This window comes from Pantherophis guttatus, chromosome 1, assembly GCF_059756535.1.
Source record: "Pantherophis guttatus breed Tessera chromosome 1, ASM5975653v1, whole genome shotgun sequence".
NCBI lineage: Eukaryota > Metazoa > Chordata > Lepidosauria > Squamata > Colubridae > Pantherophis > Pantherophis guttatus.
The window spans coordinates 68,456,022-68,481,327 of NC_142063.1; the positions used below are offsets into that span (position 1 = coordinate 68,456,022).

At 38.6% G+C, this 25,306-nt stretch overlaps 1 protein-coding gene across 1 annotated transcript in view; it reads left to right on the forward strand.

Annotated features, from left to right (window-relative positions):
* Positions 1-1,519: 1,519 nt before the first annotated feature.
* LOC117665659 (carbohydrate sulfotransferase 9-like) overlaps positions 1,520-25,306 on the forward strand; it is a 31,941-nt gene continuing 8,154 nt past the window's right edge. Inside the window, exon 1 of the mRNA XM_034417808.2 lies at positions 1,520-1,703. The gene's annotated coding sequence lies outside the window, so the exon portion shown is untranslated. The remainder of the gene's footprint in view (positions 1,704-25,306) is intronic.

Genomic DNA, 25,306 nt, shown 5'->3' on the forward strand with positions numbered 1-25,306 from the left:
AAAACTACTGCTGCACCCTAACATATTTTATACATATATTGTGCTGATGTGCACATATTGAAATAACTTCCTGCACAGACAGGAATCTAATATATGTCAATAGTAAGGCTGAAAGTGTAAGAAGCTCAATAGCAATAGCACTTAGACTTATATACTGTTTTACAATACTTCACAGTCCTCTCTAAGCGGTTTACAGAGTCGGCATAGTGCTCCCAACAATCTGGGTCTACCAACAATCTGGGTTTACCAACCTCGGAAGGATGGAAGGCTGAGTCAACCTTGAGCCTGGTGAGATTTGATCTGCCAAATTGCAGGCAGCTGGCAGTCAGCAGAAATAGCCTGCAATACTAACAACTGCACTACCGTGACTCAAATCTGTCTTTACCAATAGGTAATTCTAAAGGCTTGTAGAACTGAAATCCAATTTTTAAAAAATATAAATCAATCTGTGACTTCAGTTCACTGGAATTGCATGCATCTTATACCAATACTCAAAAGAATTCTAGATAATTTGTCTAAATTTTCTACCATTTGCATCAAAACAAAAAAGGCACATATCTATCAATTTCCTAGCAATTCTTTTATCGAAAGAGACAGATATAATATAAAACCTTAGTCCATGTATGTGTCATCAATTCTGATTCACTCGTAATCAGACTAATGCAAAATGTATTTATTAATGAGGTGAAATTTAGCATAACCATTTCTGATTTATTAACAAAACTAGAATTGTAAGCTGCCAAGAGTCACTGTAGAAACTGAATAAACAAATAAAATGAAAAAACACATATTTATTTATAGTTTTTATGCTCTGTCTCCTTACTTTATTTCCACTAATGTCAAAATTTCTAATTTTAGAAGCAGGAGGCTCTAAAGTCAAATTAGAAAGGGAAATTAAAAAGGGAAAGAAAACAAGGGCATCTCTTCTATGTACTGTGACATATATGTATTTTCGGAGAAGGTACAACAATCAGCTGTGATTTAGGGAAAATGAGGAACCCATAACAATTTAAGGTATAAAAATTTGATAAAACCCAAATAAATGAAAACCTGTTGCAAAAAAAAGTGACACCTCCCCCCATAACTCAATGCCTATCAAAGGGTTTCTTAGTATCCAAAGTAATTATAATCGCCAGTCCTATCTAATTTACAGTGAGATTTAAAATTTGATACTGTAAGGAAGGTTGGTGGCTCTGTAAAAATCCACACATTGATTCCACACATTCATGAAGAATATAATTGATACCTGTGGCCATTGAAAATAAAGTTATAAATTAAAATGAGCAATCCCAAAGTGCAAAAAATTAGTCCCAATCTCACAGTGTTTGCATTCTGTAGAAATCTTTACACAAACTCAGAGCAGTCCGTAGCAGATTTGAAAGGAAAGTATGTGTCTCAATAAAATACAAAGGTATTAAAGGTCAGTAGAAGTCTTGGTGACTCCCACTGATGTCCTTTGGAAGCACTCCAGCCTTCTCCTACTCCAGTCCTGGTTTTGCAGCTAGCAGGGAGAACACAGACAAATTCTGCAGAGTCGGGGAAGAAGAGTTGAGCTTACACGGAGAGTAGCCATAGGAAAAAACAACAGAGATAGGCTGAAGCCAAATGCTAGGAACAGAAGCAAGGTGCATGTGCAGAAGCATGGCGCGAGCGTGAGCGAAGCAAGCACGCGAGCTTGATCCCGTTGAGAACCGGTAGTAAAAGTAAGTAGAACCCACCCCTGACCCAAATACACCATCTAAGCTATCAAACATGACATTGAGAAGCTGGCACTAATCTTGAAGATGCTTCCACCTTGCACTTTTTCTTTTGTTTGTAACTGAAATTTCAGTTAGAGTTAAGCACCTGCTGAAAACTGAAAACACAAGGAGTGGTGCATCAGCATATTACTTGAAAAGGAGTCATGGATGTCATGGAGGCCTTGATCCCTGGAGTTTTCACATGGTATGGAGGTTGAAATCCCACCCCATCTTCAGCATTTGTCTATTAGTTTCTTCTGTGTATGGAAGTTAACACATCTAAGGGTATTTGCATGTGCGTGTCAGGCACCTATTTTTCTGCTTTCTGCTGATGGTGCATCTCTATATATTTGGGAGATGTCAAATGAGGAATGGAGGACAGGGTATCCCAGTGCACAATGAGGTTAAAACATGTGGGGAAAGTATTGTTAGGAGCAGTCAAGCAAAAAAAGGCAAGGTTTTTAAGATATTTTAAGAAATGAATGTATATATATTATCACATTTACAAACCACCCATCTCCTCACAAACTGAGTTTACTTAGCACTTGGATGAAAACCATGCTCAAAGCATTAAAGGTATTTAGAAATGCATTCAGCATTCGGCCTGCCTACACCGCCACCCCCTTTGCACCATTACCTCATTCCAGCCGGTGAGGGCTCTGCTGCAAAGTTGCAAGTTGCATGAACCTCCCTCTATGGCAGAGATTTACAGCTCCACTATGAGCTGCCTGGCCAGTTCCATATTCCAGAGCTCTAGTCACAGGACTGGCCATTGCTCATCCTGGAGCAGCTCCTCCACCCGGGTGTGCCACGGACCACCAAAATTTTCAGGTGGACCGACTTCCAGCGGTGATGTCTTTGTGAAGGGGGAGAGGGAACAAAACGTCATCCCTGAAATCCCAAATATTCTTTGATAGGAGCTTTTTATGGGCAGTTCTGATCCCAGAGAGATTGGAAAACAAAAGGAGAAGGTCTGAAGACCCCAGGCAAACAGCAGTTGACCAAGGGGATAAAGACAAACCTCTTAAATCCAGCAGAGAAAGAGTTGGCCTTCAGGGCAGACCAAGAGCAATGGCGGCCGCATAGTGGGGAAGCGGAAAGTGAAGAAACAGCTTCGGATGGTGGCCAAGAAGAACCCGGAAGGAGGAGAGGCGAAATTTTGTTGATCGGCAGCACGAGAGGAGAAAGATCAGAGAAGAAGGAAAGACGGCGACTAAAAGGAAATAGAGTGCAGAACGAAGAGACGAATTGGAGAAGAGATTAGTGCGAAAGAAGGAAGACTCCACAAAGTGGATTTAAATAGAACAAGAGGATAACAGGAACAGAGATAAGAACTTAGATAAAAAGTAGCTTAAGAAACACCAGGTATATATCTTGTATATATGTATAAACACTGCACATCCGATGTAAATAGAAATGATATTTAATGTATTTTCACAAACTTAATAAAATATTGTAAAAAAAAAAAAAGAACTTAGATAAAAAAAAGCGGAGAGGGTACGAGAAGAAAGGAAGAGAGGGAAAACAGCAAAGAAAGTCTATTGGAAAATATCCTAAGGGACTTATAATACTGGAAAATACATATAATGATTAATGACTGACAATACAAGTATAACTGGAACTATAATATTGGAAATATAAATACAAAGATACACAAAGAAGAAGGAAGAAGGAAGAGAAAATAATAGAATAATAGAAGGACTAATAGAAGTTAGCAAACCCCAGGAAACTTTGCAGCTGTTTCCTGGTGTGAGGGGCCTGCCAGTCAAGTAGGGCTCGCACTTTCCCGGGATCCATCTCTACGCCTTCATTCGACACTCAGTAGCCAGGTAGTCCAGAGAAGTTTTGTGAAACTCACATTTGGACAGCTTCGCATAAAGTTTTGCAACTAACAGTTTCTTTATTACTTGTCAGACTAGTTTCACATGTTCTTCTAATGTCTCACTGAATATGAGGATGTCGTCCAAGTAGACTAGAACCCCCTTGTATAAATGTTCATGCAGCACTTCGTTAATCAATTGCATGAATACAGCAGGGGCTCCTTGGAGACCAAAGGGCATGACTTGAATTGGAAGCTACCTAATGAAAGCAGTCTTCCACTCATCCTCTTCCTTTATGCACACCCTGTAGTAGGCTTCTCTCAAGTCAAGTTTAGTAAACACTTTGCCTTTTGAAAGGTAGTTCAGTACGTCTTTCATGAGGGGAAGGGGGTAGGGGGTAACACATTTATCCCACGCAGGGGTGAAATCTAAAATTTCACCAGTTCTGTGGGCGTGGCTTGGTGATGGTGGGGTAATGTGATGGTGGGCGTGGTCAACTTTTTTTAAAATAACTTTTAAAAGCATTTTTTCTACAACCTCTTCGGCCAAAGAGGTTGCAGAAAAAAATGCTTTTAGAAGCCTCTGACGATAAGGCAAATCAGCTGGGCTCACCAGAGGCTTTTAAAGGCATTTTTTTTCCTCTACAACCTCTTTGGCTGAAGAGGTTGCAGAAAAAAATGCTTTTAGAAGCCTCTGACGATCAGGCAACTCAGCTGGGATCGCCAGAGGCTTTTAAAGGCATCTATTTTTCTACAACCTCTTCGGCCGAAGAGGTTGTAGAAAAAAATGCTTTTAAAAGCCTCTGATGATCCCAGCTGAGCCGCGCGATCATCAGAGGCTTTTTTTTTTACTTTTAAAAGCATTTTTTCGGCCAAAGAGGTTGTAGAAAAAATGCTTTTAAAAGTAAAAAAAACAGCCTCTGATGATTGTGTGGCTCATCTGGGCATGGGGGGGGGGCAGGGATTTTTGCTACCAGTTCTCTGAACCACCATCCACCATTGCTACCGGATTGGGCGATCCGGTCTGAACCAGGAGCATTTCATCCCTGATTCCATGAAAATCGACACAGAGCCTCATCCCCCCATCTTTCTTTTCCTTAAGCAGCATCGGGGCGGCTACTCTGGATTTTGCAAGTTGGATGAACCCTCGAGTTAGGTTAGTATCGATGTACTTCCTCAGCTCAGCCATCTCTTTTGGGGTCATTGAGTACATCTTTGGTTTCGGGAGTTTGGCCCTAGGCTCGATCTCAATCGCACAGTCAGTGTGGCAATGAGGGGAAAGGATGTTGCATTCCTTCTCACTGAATGCTTCAGCCAGGTCCCTGTATTCTTGGGGACCTGGGGAGTCCCAGGTAGGACTCCGATGACCGTCGTGGTCGCTTCTCGGTGGGGCCCCTGAGGGCTCGTCTCAGTGGGTTTGGCTTCAGGAAGGATGGGCGGCAAAGGCCCCACCTCTATCATGACTTTTTGGTAGCCGTCCTCCCATTTGATTCTAGGGACCCATTTGTCTAGCCAGGCAAGTCCTAGGATGATTGATTCTGCCATTTTTGGGGCTACTATGAATTGAATGAGTTCTGTGTGGATCCCTAGTTCCAATCTGACAAGCTCAGTGACCCATGTAGCAGGGGTGCCACCTATTAAGGTCCAGTCTACTTGCTGAAAGCGTATGGGGTGGATTAAGAGGTGTGTCTTTATGCATAGCTGCTCAACAATAGGGGAGCTAATTAAGCAACGGGTGCAGCCGATGTCTATTATTGCTGCTACCTCTCCATGCACCCCTGTCTCAGCATTGTCAGCTTGACTTTGACCACAAAGGGGTGGATGGTCCCACTTACCATCAGGTTGAATTGCTACTGCTACTGCTGGCTGGCCCATGCGGCAAGTCTTTGGTCAAGGTCTCTTCGTTCTCTCCAGGGGGAGGGGAAGTCTCGACTGCCTGCTGGGCAATTCTGCTGGCATCTGGGGCTTTTGTGGGTCCTTTCTGCCTTGGGCTGACGTGGCGGGCTGCGGGTATGGAACTGGCACAGGTGCCAGACACTCCACAGCTTGATGACCCACTTGTCTGCGACGGTAGCACTTGATTACTCCTGTAGATTGAGCAGGAGGGGTTTCAGTGGGGTTTGTCAGAGGATGTCTAGCCAAAGTTCTCCCTGGGGGCCTCTCAGCTGAGGGGTGATTTATCAATACTGAAATTCCTATTATCAAAAGTGGAAGCAGTTAAGACTTCCTTTAAAGTGGATGATATTGATATTAATTATATTTTCTTCTCTTTTCCTTACCTCGTGCTTTAGTTACTTTGGTTTATTATTCATTACGTCTTTTCTCGTCTTTGAGGTATGCAAGTGTGTGTGCGCATACTCACAAAAATGCACAGAACTTGCAGGAAGCATACGATGGCTGTGGATGCCGGCATCTCGGGTTTCAGAGACCCCATCACTTTTGATGGGTGGGGAAAAAGTTGCCCCTGTTGATAGGGCTCACAACTTGGGCGTCCTCCTGGATGCTCGGCTGTCCCTAGAAGACCACCTGACGGCTGTGACCAGGGGGGCCTTCGCACAGGTTCACCTGGTGCGCCAGTTGCACCCTTTCCTGGACCGAGATGACATTCGCACTGTCACTCATGCCCTGGTTACTTCCCGCTTGGATTACTGCAATTCCCTCTACATGGGCCTGTCCCTGAGATGCACCCGGAGACTCCAGCTGATCCAGAATGTAGCCGCACAGGTTGTTACGGGAGTCCCTCGTTACTCCCATATAACACCTCTCCTGCGTGAGCTGCATTGGTTACCAGTGTTTCTCCAGGTCCGCTTCAAGGTGCTGGTTCTCACCTATAAGGCCCTACATGACTTAGGTCCGGGATATTTGCAGGACCTTCTCCTGCCTGCCTCTCACCATCCTGTTCGCTCACATAGGGCTGCTCTCCTCAGGGTTCCGACGGCGAGCCAATGTCGCCTGGCGGCGCCCAGGGGTAGGGCGTTCTCTGTGGGTGCTCCCACCCTCCGGAATGAGTTGTCTACTGAGCTCTGGACAGCTCCTGATCTCTGCTCCTTCCATCGGGACCTGAAGAGTTGGCTGTTCAAGCAAATAGGCTGACTCTGATTCTGGGTTTTATTATTTATTATTTATTAGTTAATTTGGTTTAAAATGGGATTTTGTTGTACATGTTTTTAACTTGTGTTCACCGCCCTGAGTCCTTCTGGAGAAGGGCGGCATATAAATACATGAAATAAATAAACAAATACATTGCTGATTGAATACGGTTGCCGATGAACATGTATCTTCGGCCTAATTTGCAGAAGGTTTAATTGTTGTAACTCCTCCTTTTTATGCATTGTACATTTGTACACACCCAAATACTTCAGTTTTAATAGATGTAGTGAGAGAGGGAGAAATTCTCCCAACATATGTAATATCAGAAGGAGACTTTGAACTAGGATTCTGTGAAAGGAGAAGAAGAAGGAGAAGGAGAAGGTTGGTAATTGTGAAGCTGCCGTCCAAATAAGGTAGTTTTATTATTATCATGGGCTTGCCTCAAGGTAAAATTTGATTGTTCCTTGGGATTTGATCACAATTTTTAAAAAAATGTTAATGATCCAGATAGGTCAAAGGATGGTTTGTGGGTGTTAATTAGTGGAAGATTGGTGCAGATTGTTTTGGAAGACAATATCTCTCAGGCCCTTGTGGAACATGACGTGCTATTTCCCTATCTGAGGAAGAAGATTAATAAAGTTGTCTTTAGGAGAGAGAATTAGGGGCTTGGAAGGAACACTCCAAGGTGCAGTGGTTACATTCTAGTGATCCCTTATGAGGCAATGAGTTTGCTGTTTTGTTTTGGGTTGTTGTTGTTTTTTTGCTTATCTTCTTGTATGAATTCAGCCACTTTTTATTTTATTGTACTTACCGGTATTTGTTTTTGGTTAGGTTTGTATCTTCCCTTTCTTTTAGGAGCTCAAGGTGGCCTACATAGAATCTCCTACTTCAATTTTTTCCCAATGTAATCTTATATGAGAAATTTTGGGGAAGCTGGGAGTAACAGAAGCCATAGGAGTAACAATAGACAAAAGCAATTTAGTCCATGTTTTATCTCTATACCCTTATTCATATTTCCTTTCTAACCAATCGTAAAATTTATCCCATGTCCTGAAATACATCGACTCCTCTTTATCTTTTATCCTCAATGTTAATCAGAAAAATAGAAACCCAGATGATGCCTAGGTAAAAGGAGAAGGTGGGGGGGTAAAAGGGAAAAAGTGAGATTAGTATAAAAATATACACAAATGATGAAACAGACATAAATACTAATCAAATAAGAAATTGAAATGAGAATAGAGATAGATAGAAAATTGGGGCTGCTTGAATACCATTTTAGATTGAACAGAAAAGGAAAACAACAAGAGAGAGGGGAAGGAGTAGAGAGAGAGAGGAAGGGAGAAGAGAGGAGAGGGAGAGAAAGAAGAAAGGGAAAAGGAGAGGAAGAAAAGGGAGGGGAAAGAGGAGTAGGAGAGAAGGTTAGAAGGAGGGAAAAAGAGAGGAGTGGGGGAAGGGACAGGGAAGTAGAAAAAAGGAGAGGAAGAACGAAGAAAGTAGGAGGAAGTAGAGGAAGGGAGAGAAGGGGAGGAGAAGAAGAAAGGTTGTGGCAAAACAAAGATGGGTAAATGGTAAAAGAGCAGCCTCGAACAAGTAAAAATTAAAAATGAAAGTTAAAAGATAAGATGAATGAAAAATGGTGGCTAAATGACTGTACATGTAAATATGTTTATGAGAAATTAAAAAGAAAAAGCAATTAAGCCATATCTATGAAATAAACTGCCAAGAAGTAACTTATCTCATAAAGAGAACTTCAGTCTAGAGTGCAGGAAACCTGGGAGTAAGATATTAAAGATTATCTCTTTGGATTAAAACACTTTATTGATGTCTGCTTCAGAGGTGGGTTTCAGCAGGTTCTGACCAGTTCTGGAGAACTGGTAGCAGAAATTTTGAGTAGTTCGGAGAACCAGTAAATACCACCTCTGGCTGGCCCTGCCCCCATCTATTCTCTGCCTCCCGAGTCCCAGCTGATCGGGAGGAAATGGGGATTTTGCAGTAACCTTCCCCTGGAGTGGGGAGGGAATGGAGATTTTACAGTCCCCTTCCCCTGCCACGCCCACCAAGCCAAGCCAAGCCAAGCCACACCCACCAAGCCATGCCCACAGAACCGGTAGTAAAAATATGTGAATCCCTCCACTGGTCTGCTTCCTTGGTTTTGCTCTCTTATGAGAGCTTGACATCAGCTAGAGAACTCTGATAGAAAGTTCCAGCTCTCATTCATAAGCTCATTAGTAAGTCATTCATGAATTCATTAATGCAGAATCTCTTTAAACATTCTCCATCTTTTCCTTCCAAGCTGTTTGTAATGTGGACTGTTCTACCTTTATGGTAAGCAATAACCAAACTCCTATCCCATTGTTTGGTTGCTTATGTTTCTCCTGTTATTTTGCTAGGCTTCTTACTACAGACTCTGAAATCCTGTGAGATGGGTTACACTGGTGGAGAATGGCTGACCCAAAGTCACTCAGTGACATTCAGGGGCTGATGGCAGTTGGAGCCTGGGTGTTTCCTATCTGAGTTCAATATCTTAACCTTTGTACCACATTGACTCATTGTGTAAATATAGCCAATTTTGCTTTACTCAATTAATTATTATTAAATATATGTCTTTGCACAATGTGTAAGTTCTGCTCTATTCACCTTGGCAGAATCCAAACTTGGAGCAGTGCAATGGAATATTGTCTCCTTTTCCATCATGCTACCTTTCTTACTAAGATAGGGAAAAGTAGTTTAAGTTATCAATTGCCATCTCTTGCTTCTGTTGCACTTACACTTGTACATATATTTTCATGTGCCGACCATATGGAAAAGTTGGATCTGCAGAATAATAGCAGCTGTAACTCTTACATTTTATGTATACTCAAAGATACCCATTTCAGTAATGTAGAAATAGTAGAAATACTCAATTTAGTCCACCTGCCATCATTTCTTCTTGTGTGACCAGCCCATTTCCATTTCAAATCTTTTACTCTTTTGATAGCATTGCATATTTTCATTTGTTCTCTAATCCATGTGCAGGTCTTTCTATCTTGTCTCATGATGCCGAGCATGTATCTTTTCATGGCTCTTTGCGACACTCATAGCTTTTGTATCGATTGTGAGCTTAGCGTCCATCTTCTCCTGGCATTGCATGGTTATTCTACAGGAAACGTATATAACAAGTCAATTAGTTGATAGGTATTTTAATCAGCAGTTTTTGGCACAAGGATCTAATGAATCGGGGGAATAGCTAGTATTCTCAAAGATGACATTAATCTCAAGGTTCAAAAGATTCTAAAAAATAGGGGATGCAGATGCACATTTATAGAATAGAAATTTGATCATAAAACATAAAAGCAAATCTCTAGCAGCTATATATGCTCCTAATCAGTATCAGATTAGTTATTTACAAATGTTTATGAATAGTAAAGGTAAAGTAAAGGTTCCCCTCGCACATATGTGCTAGTCATTCCCGATTCTAGGGGGCAGTACTCATCTCCGTTTCAAAGCCGAAGAACCAGCGCTGTCCAAAGACATCTCCATGGTCATGTGGCCAGCATGACTCAACACCAAAGGCACACGGAATGCTGTTACCTTCCCACCAAAGGTGGTCCCTATTTTTCTACTTGCATTTTTTAACGTGCTTTCAAACTGCTAGGTTGGCAGAAGTTGGGACAAGTAACGGGAGCTCACCCCGTTACGCAGCACTAGGGATTCGAACTGCTGAACTGCTGACCTTTCGATCGACAAGCTCAACATCTTAGCCACTGAGCCACCTCGTCCCTACCTACTTATGAATAGTAGAAATTATCAAAGGACTTTGTAATGGAGTCATTATCAGTTAGTCTTGTGCAGGGGTGAAATGCTCCCAGTTTGGATCGGATCGCTTGATCCGGTAGCAATGGCGGTGGGTGGTTCAGAAAACCAGTAGCAAAAATCCCTGCCCCCCCCCCATGCCCAGCTGAGCCGCACTATCATCAGAGGGTTTTTTTTTTTACTTTTAAAAGCATTTTTTCTACACCCTCTTCCAACGAAAAAATGCTTTTAAAAGTAAAAAAAAAAGCCTCTGATGATTGCAGGGCTCAGCTGGGATTGTCAGAGGCTTTTCAAAGCATTTTTTTCTGCAACCTCTTGACTGAAGAGGTGATAAAAAAAATGCTTTGAAAAGTCTCTGATGATCCCAGCTGAGTTGCCTGATCGGCAGAGAGGTATTTTTTTTTTATAGTTTTTTTATTGGAGTTTAAACAAAGATATAAAGACAATACAAAAAAAAATACAAAGACATTACAAAGACAAACAGATTCCCACCACCAACCTACCCACACCATATTTTACATATATGTTTTGGTCATCATCAGAATATATGTTGTTTTGTATGTTAATATATAAGTGATACATTGTCAATTTAGGTGTTTTAAATTAGAAATAATCTTGCATCTCCTCTTTGTTCATTTCGAATTTTAGATTTTCTACCCTATTTTCTTTCATCTATATTTGTACTGATTTTCTTTTCCAGCCATTGATACCACTGGTGCCATACAAGATAGAATTCACTTTCTTCCTTATCCTGGAGTTCCAGTGTCAATCTATCCATTTCGGCACACTCTGTTATCTTTGAGATTAATTTGTCTTTGGTTGGGAGTTGGTCTGATTTCCAATTCTGCGCGAACAGTAGCCGTGTTGCTGTCAGAATGTGTATGATGAGGTATTTTGTCTCTTTGTTGTGTTGTGTTGTTATCATTCCAAATAAAAAGAATTCTGGAGTGTTTTCTACTTGTTGATTTATTATTTCTTCAATAGTTTCCTTTATGTCCTTCCAATATTGTTGGGCCTTTATACATTTCCACCAGGCATGGTAGTATGTCCCCTTTTTTGTTTTACACTTCCAACAGTGTGGGGAGGCGTTCGGGTATATTTTGGCTAATCTGGCTGGTGTTAAGTGCCATCTGTAAAACATTTTTATGAGGTTTTCTTTGTAGGGTATGGCTCTTGTCATTTTGATGTTCTGTTTCCACAATTTCTCCCAGTTTGCCAGTTGAATGTTGTGCCCTATGTCTCTGGCCCACCTTATCATATTTTCTTTTACTGTTTCTTCCAGTAATTTATATCTAAGAAGATAGTTATATATTTTGGTTATCATCTTTTGTTCTGGGCCTTGTAAAATCTTGTCCAATTCGTTCAAATTTTTCGAAATTCCATTTTGCTTTTTGTCTGCTATGTGTCTTGAGTGTATTTGAGTATAGGGCCACCAATCGATATTTATGCCAGAGTTTAGAAGTTGCTGTCTTGAGATGAGTTTGCCTTCATGATTCAATAAGTCTTGGTACCGCATCATCTTTCCTATTTCGAGAGTATTCGGGTATATCAATGCTTCCATCGGGGACCACCATTTTGGTGTTTTAGTATAGTGAGTTCTCTTAATATCCTGCCAGATCTTGAATAGTGAAGCTCGAATTGTATGATGTTGGAAGTACATGTGTCTTTTGTCCGATCCGTCCCATAGGAAAGCGTGCCATCCTCTTATTAAGTCAAAGCCTTCTAAATATAGGGTTCTTTTGTTGTCCAGTTTCATCCATTCTTTAATCCAGGTCAGTCCTGATGCCTTGTAGTAGAGTTCCCAATCCGGTATTGCTAGGCCTCCTTTGTCTCGTGAATCCTGTAGAGCTTTGATTTTAATTCTGGCCTTCTTTCCCTGCCATATGTAATTCATTGTTGTTTTGTTGAGATTCTTAAAGAAATCTCTTCCGGGGTGTATCGGTATCACTTGATATAAGTATAATAATCTGGGTAATATGTTCATTTTTATTGAGGCAATTCTGCCCATCAATGAGAGTTGTAATCTACTCCAAATTTCCAAGTCTTTTTTAATTTGTTTTAACAATTGGGTATAATTATCTTCTTTAATTGTAGTTGCTTTCGCTGTCAACCAAATACCTAGGTATTTTATTTTCTTTACTATTTGAAGTCCTAATTCTTCTTCTAATTTCAACTTCTGTGTTTGGGTCATATTTTTCGTCAATACTTTCGTCTTCTGCTTATTTATTTTGAGGCCCGCAACTTCCCCGTATTCCTCTATCATTGTCATCAACCTGGTTCCAGATCGTATTGGGTTTTCCAATATGAAAATCACATCGTCTGCAAAGGCAAGTAGTTTATATTCCTCTCCCCGGATCTTAAGGCCTTCTATGTCTTCCTCCTTCCTGATTTCCGTTAATAAAACTTCCAGTGTGATTATAAATAATAGAGATGACATGGGGCAACCTTGTCGTACTCCTTTCTGAATGTCAAAAGTTTGTGTCATGTCACCATTTATTGAAATTTTGGCTGTTTGACAGGAGTAGATTTTTCTTATCAATTTAAGGAATTTCTCTCCGCAATTCATCGATTCCAGTTGTATTGTAAGAAAGGACCAATTTAGGTTGTCAAAGGCCTTCTGGGCGTCGAGAGATATTAAAGCTATTTCCTTGTCTATCTTCTTATCGTAATATTCCAGGATATCTATAATCGTTCTCAAATTATTTTTGATCTGCCTTCTGGGTATAAAGCCGTTTTGGTCTGTGTGTATGTATTTATGAATTATTGTTTTAAGTCTCTGCGCTAATATTGACATAAATAGTTTGTAGTCCACATTGAGTAATGAAATGGGTCTGTAATTTCTAACTTGGGTCGGATCTAAGTCTTCTTTGTGTATTAACGTAATAATGGTTTCTGTCCATGATTTTGGAATTTCAGCTGTCAATAATGCTGCGTTGAAGACTTGTAGCAATATTTCATCTATTTCTTGTTGGGAATGTTTATAAAATTCAGTAGGAATTCCATCTGGTCCTGGGGTTTTATTGTTCTTTTGTTTTTTGCGAGCTTCGGTCAGTTCGATCATTGTTATGGGGCAGTTCAGGATCTCTCTATGTTCTTCTTCGAATTGTGTAATATTTACTTTACTAAGGTATTTTCGAATTTGGTCTTCCGGGACACCTTCCTGTCAATAGAGGTTTTGAAAGAATGTTTTGACTATGTTTTTCTTATCTAGGTGTGTGTGGAGTAAAGTTCCTGATTCGTCCTGGAGTTGGTGTATAATTCTTTTGTCTGTTTGTTTTTTTAATTTATGAGCTAACCAGCGTCCAGTTTTTTTTTTTGAGAAAGTTTTCAAATACAAGTTTTTCCCCCTTTCCCCCCCTCCCTAACCCCCCCCTCACCACCCACCCCTCCCTGTGACTTCTTCTTCACAACAATAACCTAATTCATAACTAATTTCATAATATTTTACCATTCCCTTACTCCCTCTTCTAAATACTGACCCTTAGCATAATATTATTATAACTCCCATTTTAGCAATAATCTGCCCTTTTTCTCCTCCGCCAAACCTATATCTATATATTATTACAACAACATTTCCTACTTTAACATTTAATCTTTTATATATATTAATATAACATTTCAAAGCAGCCTTATCCCTACATCCAAATTTAACATTTATTCAATTCTATCCATTTCCTCCACTCCCCTAAATATATCACTTAAAAATCCCTTTGCTTAAACTAATCAGTCAATAAACTAACCTATTTCCACCTAGTTTCCTACAAAGTTACCATGCACTACAATTCTAAATATAATCCACTGCCCACTCTACTAATATATATATATGTCTATGTATACATTCCATTATATAAAAAGAAAAAAGACAATGACTTTAAATTTATAATCCATATAATATCTTCTGTAATGTCTTTCCACTAGATGGTTAAATCCTTCGTCCATAATAGGGTAACATAGCATCCTGGTGCAACAGTTTGTTCAAAATCTTCAATCATCTTCTGCCCCCATCAGTAATGAATATCCTCATATATATATAAAAGTAAAAACAACCACCCGAGTGACATTATAATTATATTCCATATAGTTGTAATTGTGGCTTTCATCAGGATTATTAATTCCCATCATCCTAGTGGGTAACAACCAGATCTTCTGCATGCCCCAGCGTGACTTTCTTGCCTTGTAACTCGAAATAGTTATAATATATTTATCGGTAAAAGAAATCCAAAGTAGATGATTCAAATCCAACAATGTAAGGCTCTTTTCACATCCCAAAATCACGGCATTGCAGAGGTCTGCCACTGTCCTCAAGATGATATTAATCAATAGTTCGCCTCCACTATCTTTTCACATATTCATTCTTTTTTTTTAAAGTCCCTGGCTTCACTGTTGCTTGATTTAGAAACTACTATTTCTATGAAATCTGTTTCTTTTTTTTCTTTTTCTTTTGTGGGTTTAATTTCCATCCTGGTTTCCTTCCTACAAGTTGTGTATCAACTGTTCGATTTTCATTCTGTTTTATAAGTTGATCTTGTTGGTTTTGTTTTGATATCTCATATTTCTTTTCTATCACTTGTATGTCAACTGGTTGGTTTACGTACTTGTCTGTAACTTGATGATTCATCACATTGGAGTCGGATGACACTGCTCTCATATTTATAGACAATCCAGCTGGGGTATCCAAGGAATCCAAAGACAATTTATCTACCACAGGCTTTGTAATTTGATATTTTCCCTTTGTTTCCAACTCCTTTTGCTTGTCCTGTATTATGCCTAAAGATGTTAAATTCATTTTCAAAATTTTTTGATAAAATTCTCTCGCTTTTTCAACAGTATTCAGTTGGTATCTTTCTCCTTGATATCTCAATATTAAACCGATTGGAACATCCCACCTAAATAGGATATTTCTTTTTTTTAACTCAGTCACTAGAAAACCAAATTTCTTCCTCTCCGTTAACATCTTAGGCGGGAGCTCTTTAAAAATCCAAATCTTTCTTCCATAAAGTTGCAAAGTAGAGTTAAAGGAATTCTTCACAATATTATTCCTAATTTCTTTATCCGTAAAATAAATCACCACATCTCTAGGCAATTGCCTTTGCTTTGCAAACCAGGAGTTTATTCTATAAATTCTGTCAATCCTGCAAAACACTTCATCAGGTTGAACCTTTAAAATCCCAGCCAGAATCTCAGAAGATATTTTCCTTAAATCATCTCTGTTATTTTCCTGCAGACCTCTCAGTCTAATTGCATATTCTGTAAAATTATGTTGGATCATTAAAACTTCTCTTTCAATCCTCTGTTGTACATTTTCTTCATTACCAGTCTTTTGATCAGCCTCCATTTTAGGTTTGTCTTCTAAACTATTATCCTGAATGTTTGTCAAATCCTTTTTAATTTTTTGGATCTTATCATCCAAATTATCCTCAGTTTCTTTCATTTTAGACTCTAATAATTTAGTATTTGCATCCAACTGAATCATAAAGTCTGCTAAACCATTAGCCGTTCTTAAAATCTTTCGATCCAAAAAGTCAAACTTAGATTTCACCAATTCACCAATTTCTTTAATTTCCTGCTTAAATTTTTCAAGTTGCTGATTCACAATCTCATCCCTTCTTACAATCTCCTCTAGGAAAAATTCTATTATATTAAAATCAGGTTTCTGAGACTGGAGAGTTAGAACTTGTTCATGTAATTTGTTAATGGGGGAATCCCCCCCCCACTGCCTGTTTGTCTAACTTTATAAGTCTCAGTGCCATTTTTCCACCCAGACAAGATTTACTGGAAAAGAGAAAAAAAAAACTTTTTTTCCCAACCAAGATCAATATCAGATCTCCAGGAGAAGAAGAAAAAAACAAACAAACAAAAAAAAGAACACGAGAGTGAGGTTTTGCCTTCAATTGCAACCAGAAGTATTCATTCTGCTACTTTGTAATAGAAAACGGAAGGACTTTCCCTTTCAGCCTCTCTTCAAGCCGCGGCAGTCGCCATTTTAAAAATCTTTTTTCCTTTCCCTTCTTAAATAGCTTCAGTAACTTTTATAAAATAAGTAAAATACTTGCGCTTCAGGATCAGAGGTCCAGCTCACGTCTTCTTTAATTAATTTATCAAATTAGCAGGCTTGCTTTTGCCACCTAGCTCTGCATGTAGCAGAGATCTCCCAAAGCCCGGAGCATCGGCTGGGGATATGGGGAGTCTCTTCCGCTCCGTCCCAAAAGTAAATAAAAAACTTTTGGGATTAGGCAGAGAGCTCTACCCACCCCAGCCGGCTCTATCTCCGTTTCCTCATGGAAATGGAGTTTTTTCGAGCCGCCATTCCGCTGTAAAGGCGGCTCTTACAGGCAGTGGGTTTGACGATCCCGAAGGAGCGTCTGGCGGCGACAAACAGCAAACCGGAAGTCCTCCAGTTTTGTTTGCATGTTCAAAGTTGGTCTGTTTTGCCATTTTTATTTTTTGTGCCAAATCAACTTTTGTAGTCAAATTCAGTTTGTGTTTAGCCAAATTAAGTTTTTGCTGTGCTATCTTGTCATTAGGGTTCTGTTGTAATTTAGTTTCCTCTATCATAATTTCTTCTAAGAAGTCATTCCTGATTTTTTGTTTCTCTTTTTTCCTTTTTGCCACGTATGCAATGGTTAGGCCCCTAATATATGCTTTCGTCGTGTCCCATAAATTTTGTAACGACGTTTGGTCCTTTGTTTTAATTTGGAAAAATATCTTGATCTTCTTTTCTATCATTTGTAGATACTCTTTTTCCTTTATAATACTTGTGTCCATTTTCCATCTTTTTTGTTTCTGGGAGCCTTTCCAAATTATTTTAATGGGGTTGTGGTCGGCCCATATATTAGGCATAATTTCTACATCGTGTGTTTCTTTACTTAGTTGGGGTGTCATCCAAGCCATATCCAGTCTTGACCACGATTGGTGTGGGCCTGAAAAGTATGTGTACTGTTTGGTTTTAGTATTTAATTCTTGCCAGGTGTCATGTAGACTCATTTCTTGTACCAAATCCTTGAACGTTTGTGGCAGTGTCTTCCTTTTGATTTTATTCTTCCTGTTACTATAGTAGTCTTCTCGTGTGTTGACAATTGCATTAAAATCTCCGATGATGCAGATATTTTCATAATCCAGCTCTTTTAATTTATCGTGTAATTTTCTATAGAAATCTATTTGGTTTCCATTTGGAGCGTAAATGGCTACTAACAGTATTATTTTTGTTTCCAGTTTTACTTCTATTATTAAAACTCGACCCTCTTTGTCCACATATATTGGCTTTGTTCTTATATGGTCTCTAACATATATTACCACTCCCCTTTTTTTACAGTCGCCTAAGGATGTGTACATTACTCCTAATTTTTTATTTTCGAGTAATTTTTTCTGTTGTTTTTTTATGTGTACCTCTTGTAACGTGATTATATCTGCTCCTAATTTTTGCAGTTTAGTGAATGTCTGATGTCTTTTGCTTGGTGAGTTTAGACCATTTATATTTATAGAAATGAGTTTTAGTTCTTTTTCCATTCCTGCTGTTGTTTATTTGTCTGTTATTTTAAGCTTTGTTGTGTTTCTTGTGACTCTTTGTGTAATCCCCATCATTTCCTCCTTCCCCAACTTTCCCTTCTTCCGTTCCTTGTCCTCCTTATTTATTGGTTGCTCTTCTTGGTCACTGGGGTTTGAATCTTCTCTGCCTCCTCTGCTCTCCTGTTCTCCTTCATATCCTAAGTGTTGATCTGCGAAGTCCTGGGCTTTTTCTATGGTGTCAATTCGAAATTTTCTTCCTTCCCAAAAAATGAGTACTCCTTCTGGTATAAGCCATCTAAATTTTATCTTGAGTTTATTTAACTGTTGGTTAAGAAGTTATACTCTCTTCTCCTATCCCTGGCCCTTCTCGGTACTTGTTTTAGTGTTAGAACTTCCCTCCCTTTGTACATAACTGTCTCCTCTCTCATCTTTCGGTATATTTCTTCTTTCATTGTTTTTTTCGTAAATCTGATGTGTACTTCTTTAGGGAGTTTGTTTCTTCTTGCGTAGTTGGTGAAGACCCTGTAAATTTCATCGATACCACCTCTTATTTCATCTTTATCTTTATGTGTTGCCTCTGCCAAGATTCCAACCATGATTTCACCCAAGTCTTCATCTCTTTGTTCATCTATATTTTGGAATCTTAAGTAGAAAGATGCCTTTTCCATTTCAAGAAATGTCAATGCATCTTCTGTATCTCGACTCCTTATCACTTGTTGATTCTCCATCTGTTCCAACCTGGTAGCTGTGGCTTCCGCCTTTTCCTCAACTTTATGGATTCTCTGTTCGTTTTCGGTTATATTTTGTTGAATTTTCTCTATTTTCTCATCTATATTTCTAATCTCATCTTTAATTTCCCCTACATCCAATCGCATTTGTTCATGGTTCCTTTTGGTTTCATCATGATTGAGGGTCATCTTATCTTCCATCCTTTTCATTCCCTCCTGGATCATTGCAAGGGCAGCTTGGATGTTTTGAATACCTATGTTGGTCTTTTCTTTATCTGTTGTTTCCCCTGTCTTCTGCTGGACCGGGGAAGCCACCAATAGTGTTTGGGTTGGGGGTATTTTCTTGGTTGATTTAATAGTAGTTGGTATGTTTGAGGTTGCCATATCTATTATGCTTATTATTTTTGCCCACAATTTCATAAAATTCTCACGTATAATATTTATAACCTAGATGCAGGATTATTTTTACAAGGTTTTTTCAGAATATTTCTGATTAATAATACGATATTGGGAAAACAGCAAAAAGGAAAGCGGGGGGGGGGGGGGAAGCAAGAGAAGGGGGAAGCAACGGGGAAAATGTAGGCTTCTAACAATTCATTAATTACCTTATTCTTCAATTACTTACAGAATAAAATGTATTTTATTATAATAGTTCTAAAGTAGAATCAATATCAGTTTATTTACTATAGTTCTATCTAATTAGTTAAATTAATTTACTGTATATGAATGAATTGATTAAATATAATTAAAGATAATATGCTATAATTGTTTAATTAACTTCGAATAGACAAATTAGACAAACTACTTAAGAGAAAAACTGATAAGTTATTAAAGGTTATTTTCCGGTTCTAGTATCCTATGATATATAGTAGAATAAACTTAAATCGAACCAAGCGTACATATATTGTCCATTAACTATAGTTTTTCTTGGTGTTATGTAAACTTATCTTTCTTTCAACCAAATATGGTTCCAAAGGTCTAGATCACCCTGTTCACTTGATTATTCCACCATCCAATTTAATCTATAGTCCTCTGTGTTCCTATTATTCGAATCCACATCCAGTCCCAAAGGTGTAATGTTATATCCTCTATTTAAGTCCTTATCGTCTGGTTCATCAGCTATTAGTCAATAATTAAATTGTTCAATCCAAACAGTTCAGTCTCTGGTAGTCAGATAGTCAAAGTCCCTCACACTTTGTATCAGTTTTGTATCCTATTCTTCGCAAGAAGTATCATTAAAAGATAGCTTGTATGAATCCACTCCAATCAAATTTACCGGAGTTTGTCCCAACTCTCCGCACTCTCCCACAAGCTTTTCCTGGCAGAGAGGTATTTTTTAAAAAGCCTCTCTGATAATCCCAGCTGAGTTGCCTGATCATCAGAGGCTTTTCAAAGCATTAGAAAAAATGCTTTGAAAAGTTTTTTTTAAAAAAACGTTGCCCACACCCACCCAGTCACATTACCCCCACCACCACCAAGCCACGCCCACAGAACTGGTAGTAACAAATTTTACATTTCACCCCTGGTCTTGTGTCACTCTCCTGATTTTTCCAATCATTATCTGTTCTTTTTTCTCCATTTATATGCAGCCATCATTCTCATTTATTTGTGAACTCAGTGTGTCTTTCTTTTGCGCTATTCAGTTTTATTTCTATTTCCTGGGCAGTCAATATAGATAGTTGCTGGCACAGTAACTTAATTTGATGTAAAATTTTAGAGTCTGTTGGTGCCTTCTGTAACTCAGTTTCTTTCTTTTTAAGTTCATTGAATATCCTTTGCATATGTTATTGAGATTCTTTTTCCAAATGCTTATATTGAAGGAAATAGCCTTTCATCACAACTTTACTCACTTCCCAAACAGTCTTTAAGTCCATACCTTTATCCAAATTATTATTAAAATATTTTAGTTTCTTTTTACAGTCCTTTAGAACCTTCTTTTTCTGTAAAATAGTTTCATTCAAACTCCAACTATAATGTAAAATCTCTTTTTTAAGTATCAAAATTGGATTATGATCGGAAAAGATTTTAGGTAAAATGTCCACTTTTGACACTGTTTGCTAAACTTTCAGAAATCCGTATCATATCTATTCTTGAAAATGATTTATGTCATTCTGAATAAAAGGTATATCCTCTAGCCAGTCCATTTTTCTGTCTCCAAGAGTCAAGCAACGCAAAAATGTCCATCAATTCAAAGAAGACTCGGTAATTTGCTTTGGGAAGGTTTTATCCCTTTAACTGACGTTCCATCAAAAGCTCGAGAAATTACTTCATTCCAATTAAGGAAGTTGTTTTTACTATATGGGGTTAATGTTTACTATTCTTATACAAGTAAAAAGTTGAGATTATACTTCTACTACATAATTTACTATGCTGAAAAAAGTTGGAAATCACTGCCTTTTTTTTCTTTCCATTTCCCTCATTTTTTCCCTTCCCCTTTTCCCTTTACCTCTTTTCCCCATTGTCTTTATTTTCATTTGTATTTTATATTTAAAAATTTTAATAGAAATTATTACATAAATAAAATTTATGAATAGTAAAAATAATAAATAATACAGACAGGGCCGGATTTAGATTGAAAGAGGCCCTAGGCTATTCCACTTATGAGGCCCTTTCACCAGTGGTGGGATTCAATTTTTTAACAACAGGTTCTGTGGGCGTGGCTTAGTTGGGGGTGTGGCTTGGCAATCATGTGACTGGGTGGGCGTGGCTAGCTGGTCACGTGACTGTGTAGGCGTGGGTAGCTCGTCATGTGACCGGGTGGGCGTGGCTATGTGCATAGACTTTTTTCAGAGGGCTGAAAAAAGTCATTTCTGACTGGGCCTCGCACTTTTGACCGGTCCTCACACTTATGACCATCCTCACATTTATGCCCGTGCAGCTTTCTTAACAACCATGTCACTCATTTCACAACTGCTTCTCTTCACCATGGTGACAAGATAGGGCAAAAATGTAAAATGTGAGGACAGTCGTAAGTTCGAGGACTGGTCAAAAGTGCGAGGACCAGTCAGAAATAACTTTTTCAGCTCTCTGAGTAGTCCATATGCACAAAAGGACTACCCAGAGGGCTGAAAAAAGTCATTTCTGACTGGGCCTCGCACTTTTGACCGGTCCTCACACTTATGACCATCCTCACATTTATGCCCGTGCAGCTTTCTTAACAACCATGTCACTCATTTCACAACTGCTTTTCTTCACCATGGTGACAAGATAGGGCAAAAACGTAAAATGTGAGGACAGTCGTAAGTTCGAGGACTGGTCAAAAGTACAAGGACCAGTCAGAAATAACTTTTTCAGCCCTCTGAGTAGTCCATATGCATAAAAAGATACAGCAATAGAGAGGGATGAAGGAAGGGAAGGGAAATTAGAGTAGGAGAGAGAGGGAGGAAGAGAGGAGGAGAAGGAGAAAGGAAGAGGAAGTAGGGAGGAGAAGAAGAGGGGGAGGAAGAGAAAGTAAGAAGGAAAGAAAAGAGAGGTGGTAGGTTTGAGGAGAAAGATTGCTATACAATAAAAAAGATGAAGGGGAAGAAAGCCAAACCCAAACAAATATAAAGATATTAAAATAAAGAATGAATTGTTAAACTTTAAAGAATAAAAGAGAACAAATATGAATAAATAACAATAATTAGAAACACACATACAAACATACAATGTATTTTCTTTGAACAGAGTATTTGGCCGGTTCACAAATTTAAACAGTGTTTAGTCATTTCAATTAAATTTACAATTTCTATATTTCCTTTTTGCCATATTTATTCCTCATCTATTTTTGTAAAAAACCAATATTACCCTCATCCTCATCTCTAATCTTAATCAAATTCAATTTTTCCCTTCTATTCTATATTATACCCCTTCCCATTGTCATCTATTTTTATATCCATCCTCACATTGGTTAATTATGTAATATTAGTTGTTTAATATAAATTCAACATTTTAATATAAATCAATTAGTTATATAACTACCTTTTTTGTATATTAATCAATATGAACATGAATATTCCAATTATTTCCATGCAATCCAATTTCTTACAAATCCATTAATTATATTTACCAATAATAATAAACCAAATAATTTCCCCCATATATTCCTCCAAACCACAACTTAACCATTTCTGCTTTCAGAAATATACAATTAATAGTATCTCAATTATTACAATTCCCTAGTTAAATACAGCTTTTTTTTCTTTTGTGTTTTAAAATCCTGAACTCTTCTCTTTTTCCCTAAATTTCCCATTGTTTGCACGTACCTTTTTTGGTGAGGAAAAAGAAAAGAATTCTGCCTGCCTAATTTTCCAACCTTGCAGCAACAGCAAAGCAGTTTCACTTTCGTTTCTCAGTATAGCTAGGGGGAAAAAAATCAGCACTCTTTGGAAGGAAGCAAAATAGCGGAGACAAATCAGCTGAGAGCCGGGAGGCCAATTAGCCTAAGCTGAAGCTCCGGGGGCCAATAAAATTACAAAAAAAAACCACCGAACCCTTTGTTAAATTGCTGGCTCCCCCGCCCCTCGCCCACCACTATTTATTGGCAATAAATAGTGGTGCGGAGGGGTGGGGGAGCCAGCAATTTAACAAAGGGTTTGGCCGAGCCACCTAGAACCCCCAGAATCCCACACTGTGTAGGCCCCTCTGGATCTTGAGGCCCTAGGCTGAAGCCTAGTTAGCCTATAGGAAAATCCGGCCCTGAATACAGATAATTTTATAATAGGAGGAAACTTAAATATTGATCCAAACTGAAACTATATTCAAACCAAATGATTTTATAAATCAATACTTTTTCTAATCCAAATCATTTTTCTAGAAGAAAAAAGATTGAAACTGTTTCCATCATGATAATATAATGTCCTGTTCTTCAAACTCTTGCTTCAATTTTAATTTCCCTTCAGTGTCTAAAATGTCTTTATATGTCACAATTTTTTAAAGCTTCACCAGATTTGGGTATGTAAAGGCTTTCATCGTTGAGAGCCATTCTGTAATTTTCAAGTATACTTTAGGCTTTATCTTTTCCCATATCGATATTAGTGAATTTCTTATATAGTGATTTTGAAAATATCTATGAATTTTATTTTTCTCATACCATAAGGAGGCGTCCCATCCTAACTGTAAATCATATGCTTCTAAATATGACAGTCTCTTGTGTCTGAGAGTTATCCATTCTTTTGAATTTATTTTCAATTTTTATAGGTACAGTGAAACAGGAAAAGCAGTTTTGGTAGGTTATTCATTTTTATCCTGGCAATCCTTCCTAACATCGATAAATGTAGATTTTTATATTTTACTGGGTCTCCCTTTATTTCTTTATCAGCAATATATATATTATATATATATGCAAGTTTTGGTGTATTCAGGTCTTTTCCCATGTAAGATTGAGAATATCTTGGCGATGTTTCAACGAAGTCCCACTCGTCTAATGGGCACACATCAAGGACCTCACCCACACAGGATGTTACGAAACAGCTGACTAATCTGCAAACATCAGCTCCATCAACTAATCAAGATGTAACAACACAGGCAACCAACCCACTCACAGCAACAAAGCCAGCACCCCACACCTCCCCACCAGTATTTATAGAGAGACAGCAGCTCCAATCATGCTTTCCTCGCGCAGGCACGAAGCCAAAAGCACCAGCCTGAAGATGACGAGTGGGACCTTGTGAAACGTCGCCAAGATACTCTCAATCTTACATGGGAAAAGACCCGAATACACCGAAACTTGCATACCTCTACTCATGAAAATCTACGAAAACACACACACACACACACACGCATATGGTTTTTATAAAGGACAAACAGCATTTGATAAGACATTGTTGAACTCTGATGAAAAATTAATTAAGAAGTTATATAGCTTTTTGCTAAGTTTAAAAATGGAGGATGAACAAATAAAAGACACAATGGTACAATGGGAAAAAAACTTTGGATACAATATAAAATTAGAGAAATGGCAAAATTTATGGGAAGGGAACTATAGATTAACAATAGCAACTTCTTATAAAGAAAATTTATATTAAAATGTTTTATAGATGGCAAATAATAATAATAATAATAATAATAATAATAATAATAATAATAATAATAATAATAATAATATTTATATACCGCCCTTCTCCCAAAGGACTCGGGGCGGTGTACAGCCAGAATTAAAACATAAATATACAGATATCATGGTTAAAATTAATTAAAATCATTAAATAGTTTTGGCCGAATTTTAAAACCCAAAATTAAAACCCAATTTAAAATCATTCAGTTAGACAGCCCCGCCTGTTGGAACAGTAGGGTCTTGAGGGCACAGCAGAAGACCTGGAGGTCAGAGATGTTATGAATGTCCGGGGGCAATTCATTCCAAAGGGCAGGAGCTCCGACAGAAAAGGTTCTCCTCCTGGGTGTCGCCAGCCGACATAACTTGGCCGACGGTACCCTGAGGAGTCCCTCTCTGTGGGAGCGAACTGGTCGGTGGGAGGCTGTTGGTGGCAGAAGGTGGTCCCGTAGATACCCTGGTCCTATGCCATGGAGCGCTTTAAAGGTGGTAACCAACACCTTGAATTGCACTCGGAAGACCACTGGGAGCCAGTGCAGCTCGCGCAGGAGAGGTGTTACATGGGCGTAACGAGGTGCGCCCATAACCACCCACGCAGCCG